Source organism: Cnephaeus nilssonii (assembly GCF_951640355.1).
Source record: "Cnephaeus nilssonii genome assembly, chromosome: 5".
Taxonomy (NCBI): Eukaryota; Metazoa; Chordata; class Mammalia; order Chiroptera; family Vespertilionidae; genus Cnephaeus; species Cnephaeus nilssonii.
The window spans coordinates 20,516,938-20,525,709 of NC_137076.1; the positions used below are offsets into that span (position 1 = coordinate 20,516,938).

Consider the following 8,772-nt stretch of genomic DNA (forward strand, 5'->3'; position numbering starts at 1 on the left):
TGAGGGTTTATTATATATGGCCTTTATTATGTTGAGGTACTTTCCTTCTATTCCTATTTTATTGAGCATTTAAATCATAAATTGATGTTGTATCCTATCAAATGCTTTTTTCTGCATCTGTTGACAAGATCATATGATTTTTATCCTTTCTTTTGTTAATGTGATGTATTATGTTGATTGATTTGCGGATATTGAATCATCCTTGTACCCCTGGAATGAATCCCACTTGATCGTGATGTATTACTTTTTGGATGTACTATTGTATTCAATTAGTTAGTATTTTGTTTAGGATTTTTGTGTCTATATTCATCAGGGATATTGGTTTGTAGTTTTCTTTTTTTTGTGTTATCTTTGCTAGGTTTTGGTATCAGGGTTATATTGGCTTCATAGAATGTGTTAAGAAGTATTGCCTCTTATTCAATTTTTTGAAAGAGTTTGAAAAGAATAGGTTTTAATTCTTCCTTGTACGTTTGGTAGAATTCACTGGTGAAACCATCTGGTCCTGGACTTTTGTTTTTTTGGGAGGTTTTTGATGGTTGTTTCAATTTCCTGACTGCTGATGGGTCTATTTAGATTTTCCAGTTCTTCATGATTTAGTCTAGGAAGGTTATATATTTCTAGGAATTTATCAGTTTCTTTTAGGTTATTGAATTTGGTGGCAAAAAGGCTTTCATAATATTCTAGTATGATCCTTTGTATATCTGTGATGTCTGTGGTGATTTCTCCTCTCTCATTTCTGGTTTTGTTTATATGGGTCTTCCCCCATTTTTCCTTGTGAGCCTAGCTAGGGGTTTGTCAATTTTATTAATCTTTACAAAGAACCAGCTCTTTTTTTTTTATTTTTTTTGTATAGTCTTTTTGTTCTCTATTTCATTTAATTCTGCTCTAATTTTTATTATTTCCTTTCTTCTGCTAATTTTGGGTTGCTTTTGTTCTTCTTTCTCTAGTCTTTTAAGGTGTGATATTTAGGTTCTTTACTTGGAACTTCTCTTGTTTCTTGAGATAGGCCTGTAGTGATATAAACTTCCCTCTTATTACAGCTTTCGCTGCATCCCAGAGGTTTTGATATGGTGTGTTATCATTCTCATTTGTCTCTATGTTTCTTTTGATCTCATCTTTTATTTCTTCTTTGACCCAGTCATTTTTTAGTAGTATGCTGTTTAATCTCCATGTATTTGTAGGTTTTTTTTTTAACCTCCTTTTTGCTGTTGCTTTCTAATCTCAAGGCATTGTGGTCAGAAAATATGCTTGGAACAATTTCAATCTTTTTGAATTTGTTGATGCTTGTTCTGTGACCCAATATATGGTCTATCCTTGAGAATGTTCCATGTGCACTGGAGAAGAATGCATAATCTGATGTTCTGGGATGAAATGTTCTGTAAATGTTGATGGTATCTATTTGGTCTAGTGTTTCATTTAAGGCCTATATTTCTTTATTGATTTTTTATTTGGTTGATCTGTCTAGAGCTGTCAATGGAGTATTAAGGTCTCCAACTATAATTGTGTTTTGATCTGTTTGTACCTTTAGTTCTGTGAGTAGCTGTTTAATATATTTTGGTGCTCCCTGGTTGGGTGCATAAATATTAAGAAGTGTTATGTTTTCTTGATGTAGTGTTCCTTTTATCATTGTAAAGTGTCCATCTTTGTCTCTTGTTCCCTTGAGGTTTATTTTATCAGATATAAGTATGGCTACACCTGCTTTTTTATAAATGTTTTTTGCTTAGAGAATTATTTTCCACCCTTTTACTTTGAATCTACCTTTGTCTCTGCTCTTAGGTGAGTCTCTTGTAGGAAACATATGGTTGGGTTTTGTTTTTTGATCCACTCTGCTACTCTGTGCCTCTTTACTGGTGAATTTAGACCATTTACATTTAGGGTAATTATTGATGTATGAGGATTTCCTATAGCTATTTTATCTTTTGTTTTCTGGTAACTCTGTGCTTCCATTGGTTCTTTTCCTTTATGCTTCTATCTGTTGTTTTTGTTTGGTGGTATTCCATACACCCCCCCCCCCCTTTTTTTTTTTTTTTTTTTTATTTTATTTTATTTTATTTTATTTTTTTTAAATTTCTTTATTGATTAAGGTGTCATATATTTGTCCTCATCCCCCCATTCCCATCCCACCCCCCTCCCCATGGATGCCCCAACCCTCTGTTGAACTTAAGCATTGGTTAGGCTCATATGCATGCACACAAGACCTTTGGTTGATCTCTCCCCCCTCCCCCCACCCTCCCCTATCCTCCCTCTGAGGCCCGATAGTCCGATCGATGCCTCCTTGTTTCTGGTTCTGTTCTTGTTCATCAGTCTATGTTGTTCATCATTTCCCCTAGATGAGCGAAATCATGTGTCACTAGAGATATACTTATAAGAATTGAATGTGCGACGAGCAATAATAGTTATGCTGACAGGCAAACGAATCAGTCTGTAGTGAGTTTCCTTCTGGTCCAACAGTTCTTTTGAGACCCAATATCAATGTCCACCAGTTCCTTATGAGTACATGTCGGCACTGACCCCTCAGCTCTGGATGGTGGACAAATGGTGGTAATGCAGGTCCGACTCCCTCTGGTTTGGTCTCGGCCGGATCCAGGGGCACGGCTTCACCCGGATCCAGGGGCCCACGGCCTCACCCGGACCCGGGATCCAGTCTCACTCGGATCTAGGGGCACACAGCCTCGCCCAGACCCAGGATTCAGCTTCATCCGGACCCAGGGGCGCATGGCCTCACCCGGACCCAGGGGCGCGTGGCCTCTCCCAGACCCAGGGTCGCGTGGCCTCACCCGGATCCAGGGGCCCACGGCCTCACCCGGACCAGGGACCCAGTCTCACCCGGATCCAGGGGCCCACGGCCTCACCCGGACCCGGGGCCAGTCTCACCCGGATCCAGGGGCCCACGGCCTCACCCGGACCCGGGGCCAGGCTCACCCGGATCCAGGGGCCCACGGCCTCGCCCGGACCCGGGGCCCAGGCTCACCCGGATCCAGGGGCCCAGGGCCTCGCCCGGACCCGGGACCCAGGCTCACCCGGATCCAGGGGCCCAGGGCCTCGCCCGGACCCGGGACCCAGGCTCACCCGGATCCAGGGGCCCAGGGCCTCGCCCGGACCCGGGACCCAGGCTCACCCGGATCCAGGGGCCCAGGGCCTCGCCCGGACCCGGGACCCAGGCTCACCCGGATCCAGGGGCCCAGGGCCTCGCCCGGACCCGGGACCCAGGCTCACCCGGATCCAGGGGCCCAGGGCCTCGCCCGGACCCGGGACCCAGGCTCACCCGGATCCAGGGGCCCAGGGCCTCGCCCGGACCCGGGACCCAGGCTCACCCGGATCCAGGGGCCCAGGGCCTCGCCCGGACCCGGGACCCAGGCTCACCCGGATCCAGGGGCCCAGGGCCTCGCCCGGACCCGGGACCCAGGCTCACCCGGATCCAGGGGCCCAGGGCCTCGCCCGGACCCGGGACCCAGGCTCACCCGGATCCAGGGGCCCAGGGCCTCGCCCGGACCCGGGACCCAGGCTCACCCGGATCCAGGGGCCCAGGGCCTCGCCCGGACCCGGGACCCAGGCTCACCCGGATCCAGGGGCCCAGGGCCTCGCCCGGACCCGGGACCCAGGCTCACCCGGATCCAGGGGCCCAGGGCCTCGCCCGGACCCGGGACCCAGGCTCACCCGGATCCAGGGGCCCAGGGCCTCGCCCGGACCCGGGACCCAGGCTCACCCGGATCCAGGGGCCCAGGGCCTCGCCCGGACCCGGGACCCAGGCTCACCCGGATCCAGGGGCCCAGGGCCTCGCCCGGACCCGGGACCCAGGCTCACCCGGATCCAGGGGCCCAGGGCCTCGCCCGGACCCGGGACCCAGGCTCACCCGGATCCAGGGGCCCAGGGCCTCGCCCGGACCCGGGACCCAGGCTCACCCGGATCCAGGGGCCCAGGGCCTCGCCCGGACCCGGGACCCAGGCTCACCCGGATCCAGGGGCCCAGGGCCTCGCCCGGACCCGGGACCCAGGCTCACCCGGATCCAGGGGCCCAGGGCCTCGCCCGGACCCGGGACCCAGGCTCACCCGGATCCAGGGGCCCACGGCCTCGCCCGGACCCAGGATTCAGCCTCACCCGGATCCAGTGGTGCACGGCCTCGCCCAGACCCAGGATTCAGCCTCACCCGGACCCAGGGGCGCATGGCCTTGCCCTGACCCAGGGGCACATGGCCTCACCCGGACCCGGGGCCCAGCCTCACCCTGACCCAGTTTCCAGCCTCACCCGGACCCAGAGGCGCGCGGCTTCACCCAGTTCCGGGACCCAGCGGGGTTTCATCTTCTTGATCCCAATTCCTGTTGGTCAATTCCCTCTCAGCAATTCCTTCGGCCATTTTCTCAGAGTTCCAGGGCAGCCACCGCAGAACTCGTTGGGCGGCGGGCTCGGCGAAGCTACGGTGTGCCCGGTGCGCGACGGCGGGCTGGTCCGGGGTGGCTGCGTCGGCCCTTGGGTCTGCAGCGGTGGCCGGTCGCCGAGCATGCGCACCTGGCCGCTTCCGAGGCGTTGAGATTCTTGAAGGACTCGGAGGTCAGCAAGCGCGTAGTCTCCCACCCCATGTCTCCCAGGGGCTCGTCTGTCCGTGCTCGGCAGCAAGTGAAGCCTTCCCCTCAGCCGGAGACCGCTGGGGGAACTGCGCCGAGCACGATCCAGGCCGCCATTGTGTCGCCTGAGCCGTAGTTTTTAAAGTGTGGTCTTTGGGTCACCGGCATCAGCTTCATCCCGCGTACCCCTCTCTTTTATTCTAGTTGTAGAGCATCTGCTCAGTCAGCCCTCCGGTGGTTCTGGATGGTGTCTGCTCTGCTCTCCCGTCGTAGTCTCAAAATTGTTGTGGTAGGCAGCAATCAGGCTTCTGCCCTATGCCTCCATCTTGGTCCTTGTTTGTATAGTTAAGTCTTGATTGTTGTTGGTGTCACTGGGAGGAATTGTCCTCCAGGCCAATTGGTCGTGCGGACCCTCTGTGTCTATAAAGGAAGAGTTGCTGTGCGGGAGACACGTTTATTTGCCGGGTCTTGGTGCAGCAAGGCTTTGGCGCTCACTGCGTCTGCCTCTTGAATGTGTCCCTTATGGTAGTGGTTGAAATCTGGTGTCATCTCACACCGACCACTAGATGCCTTCGTTTCTGGGTCTCCAATGGAGTGTAGGTCAGCTACTGCCTGTGGCCCCTCAGCATGAATTACAGCATCACTTATATTCGTGACCTGTTTCGGTGTCTTCCCCTTTTGGCTGCCTCCCTATCGCTCAGCTTCCCCAATCTCCCTAGGTGGTCGCTCTTGATACCCCCCTTTGTGGGCTGAGTGCAAAGTCTTGGTGTTGTTAAGCCTTGATTGCTGTTGGTACACTGGGAGGATGTGACCTCCAGTCCAATTGGCTGTGAGGATCAGCTGTGTCTATGCCGGGAGACAGCCCCATTCAACTAGACTTGCAAAATTGTAAAAGCCTCTGTGTTCAGCTTGGATGGGGCGGAGTTACAGGGCGGAGCCTACCGCCTTGGCTTCCCGTCAGCCCCGCCCTATGAGGTTCCTGTGTCTCAGTGTCCCTCCGTACTCCCAGCAAACACCTCTGAGAGAAAAGCGCCCTGGAGTTTCGCGCACTGCCAAACAGTCTAGTCTCTCCCCCAATGAATCTGGATTCCCAGATTCTCGCCCAGAACTGGGTTTCCGTGTAGTCAGAATTGGGGCTCACCGCAGTCTGGCGCTTTTGTCTCCTTCCCTCCAGGGCGACTCAGCGGCACAGTCAGCAGCCCATCCTCCGCGCACAATCCCCTGCGCGCCTCCGGTGCTCTGCTCTTCGCCGCCTCTCTGCACCTCTGCCCCACAGCCCAGCTTTCCCCAGTATGAGCCTGGCTTCCCCGGGTCTTTCCCGGAACTGGGGTTCAGTGCAGTTGGAACTGGGGGTTCAGCACAGTCCGGAGCCCTTGTCTCCCTCCCGCTAGGGCAATCCAGCGGCACAGGCAACAGTCCCTCCTCTGCGCACATTCCCGTGTGCGGCTCTGGCGCAGCTCCTCTGTGTCTCTGTCCCACAGCCCAGACTCCCCCAGCATGAGCCCGGCTTCCCAGGGTTTCGCCGGGAAATGGGGTTCAGTGCAGTTGGAGCTGGGGTTCAGCACAATCTGGCGCTTTTATCTCCTTCCCGCCAGAGAACGCCAGCCAGGCCGTCAGCCGCCCCTTCCTCTCCGGCTCCGTCTTCCCCGCACGCGCGCGGGCTCGTGTCTCCGCCCGTGTCTCCATACCTCAAGCTTTTACGGCTTCCCTGATTTTCCTTGTGGTTTTCTTTTTCCTTCTAATTGTGCGCATTTCAGTCAGCCAGCTTTCCTGTGGTTCTGGATGATGTCCGTTTTGATTTTTAGTTGTGTTTTTGAAATTGTTGTGCCCGGCTGTAGGTTAGGTGTTTAACCTATGCCGCCATCTTGGTTTCTCCCCCCCCCCTTTTTAAAGCTATATGTCTTGTTTTAAAATATGCTTTGCTTTATTTATTTATTTATTTATTTATTTATTTATTTATTTATAATATAGTTTTTATTGTTGATAGTATTACAGATATCTTCCATTTTCCTATATGCTTTATTTTAAAGAAGTTTTATTTGTATAAGAAATAAGGAAAGATAAATTATATACTTAAAAAATTTTTTTAAAATATATTTTATTGATTTTTTACAGAGAGGAAGGGAGAGGGTCAGAGAGCTAGAAACATTGATGAGAGAGAAACATCGATCAGCTGCCTCCTACACACCCCCTACTGGGGATGTGCCTGCAACCAAGGTACATGCCCTTGACCGGAATCGAACCCGGGACCCTTCAGTCCGCAGGCCGACGCTCTATCCACTCAGCCAAACCGGTTTCGGCAAATTATATATTTTAAAAAATTACATATAAGGACACTATAGGAATAGCCTCTATACCCTACTGTTGGCTTGTTCAAAAGCTCAAAGGGCCTCAGATTATAATGTATCGGGTGAGACCTCCCCCTTGGACCTCTGACAGCCTCTGGCAGTGTCATAAGATATTCAGTATAACATGAAACTTCTTGTCAACTTTCAAAGCTGTGAACTACTTTATGTCAGCTTCCACTACAAAATAATGACCTTTGGTATCCTTTATTTCTTCATCAATGAATCTGTGGTAGAGATTTCTAGCCACAGAACTCATTGACTTTTTTGGTTGATGTAGGATCTTATATTTACTAACTACTGCCTTGTTGATTTCTTTAATAGCATCAGGAATTTGACAATAGGTTAAGCGGAATTTCATGTACGCAGGAATGCCATTAAACTCCTCAGAAGTTATAAATGGCATTTCTTTAATATTCCTCTGCTCTTTAGAGGGCTTCTTTGTGACTCCAGGTTCCTCAACTTTGACAGGTTCTTCAGAGTCAAGATCTGATACATTACCAGAGTTCTGGGTTACTGTTACTTGAGGAAAATGGGGAGGAATATTTTCTTTGAGATGCTCCACATCTTTATAATCTTCTTCAAGAGATGCACAGAGTTCCTTGAGTGAATTGGCAGTCTGTTCTTGAAATTAAATTTCCAATTCCAAATTATTTAGAAGTTCATTTATTACCATGATCTCATCTCCTATTTTATTTAATACTAGTGGCCTGATGCACAAATGAAGATTCGTGCAAGAATGGGCCTTCATTCTCCTCGCTGCTGGCATTGCCTTTGCTCTGGCTGGAGTTGCCTTTCTGTCTTCCCATGCTGCCCAGAGGCCTGGAGAGGCTGGGGTGGTGCGGAACACCTGCGTTGTCTCCATGGCAACGACACAAGCGTCCTGCCCCATGCTTGGCACCTGCGTATGCAAATTAACCCTACACCTTTGTTGGATTAATTTGCATACTCACTCCTGATTGGCTGGTGGGTGTCACAAAGGTACGGTTAATTAGCATGTTACTCTTTTATTAGGTAGACTAGAGGCCCAGTGCACAAAATTCGTGCACTGGTAGGGTCCCTAGCAGCTGTTGGCTGCCAGCCAGGTACTCCCTCCATTCCCCTGGCCGCCTGCCATCACTGGGGCCTCCCTCCCTTCCCCCAGCTAGCCCCGCCCCCTGGATGAACTCCCCGTTGAGGGGACAATTTGCATATTACGCTTTTATTATGTAGGATAGTCTTCGAGTTAGGTTCTTGACTGCAGTTTCTTAATGACAGAGATTTTTAAATATTGCCAATCTTTTCATTAATATGAAAACATATTTGGTCCAGATCTGAAGAGGACATCCTTTAAGCCTCTTCTGCCTGCTTCCGATGTCAGGATCCTCCATTTCACGTGGTTCCGGGAGCAAAGGGCCCACTCGGGGCCTAGAGGTGAGCCATTCAAGCTCTCTTGTTTGGGGGATTTTTGTGTGTGATTGCCCTTAGTTTTATAAAAAGTGAAGTTGCATATATACCATAGTTTTTACCCTTTTTGAGTGCATCTGATCTTCATCTTCCTTTACCTATTCAGACCTGTTCCTCTTCCCCTTGTATGTTTTTGTTGTCACAAATTATCCCTATTTATGCTACGAGTTTTTTGGCAATCCTACTGATAATGTTATGATCTTATGTTCTTTGTTTTAGGTAGAATAATTTCCTTAGGTATTTCCTGCAATGGAGATTTTCTAGTGATAAAATACCCCAGGTTCTGTATGTCTGGGAATGTTGTTATTTAAAGGATAATTTTGCTGGGTATAATATGCATGGCTGGTAAATTCTCTCAGACATTTGAATATTTGGTTCCACTCTCTTCTGGCTTGTAGAGTTTCTGCTGAGAAGTCAGG

The 8,772-nt window shown here is 50.3% G+C and overlaps 1 pseudogene across 1 annotated transcript; it reads right to left on the reverse strand.

Annotated features, from left to right (window-relative positions):
- Positions 1–6,953: 6,953 nt before the first annotated feature.
- Positions 6,954–8,233, reverse strand: LOC307100380 (SKA complex subunit 1-like; annotated as a pseudogene). The gene is made up of 2 exons: positions 8,122–8,233; positions 6,954–7,609 (listed from the first exon to the last, which is right to left on the reverse strand). The product of its transcript is annotated as an SKA complex subunit 1-like (transcript).
- Positions 8,234–8,772: the final 539 nt, after the last annotated feature.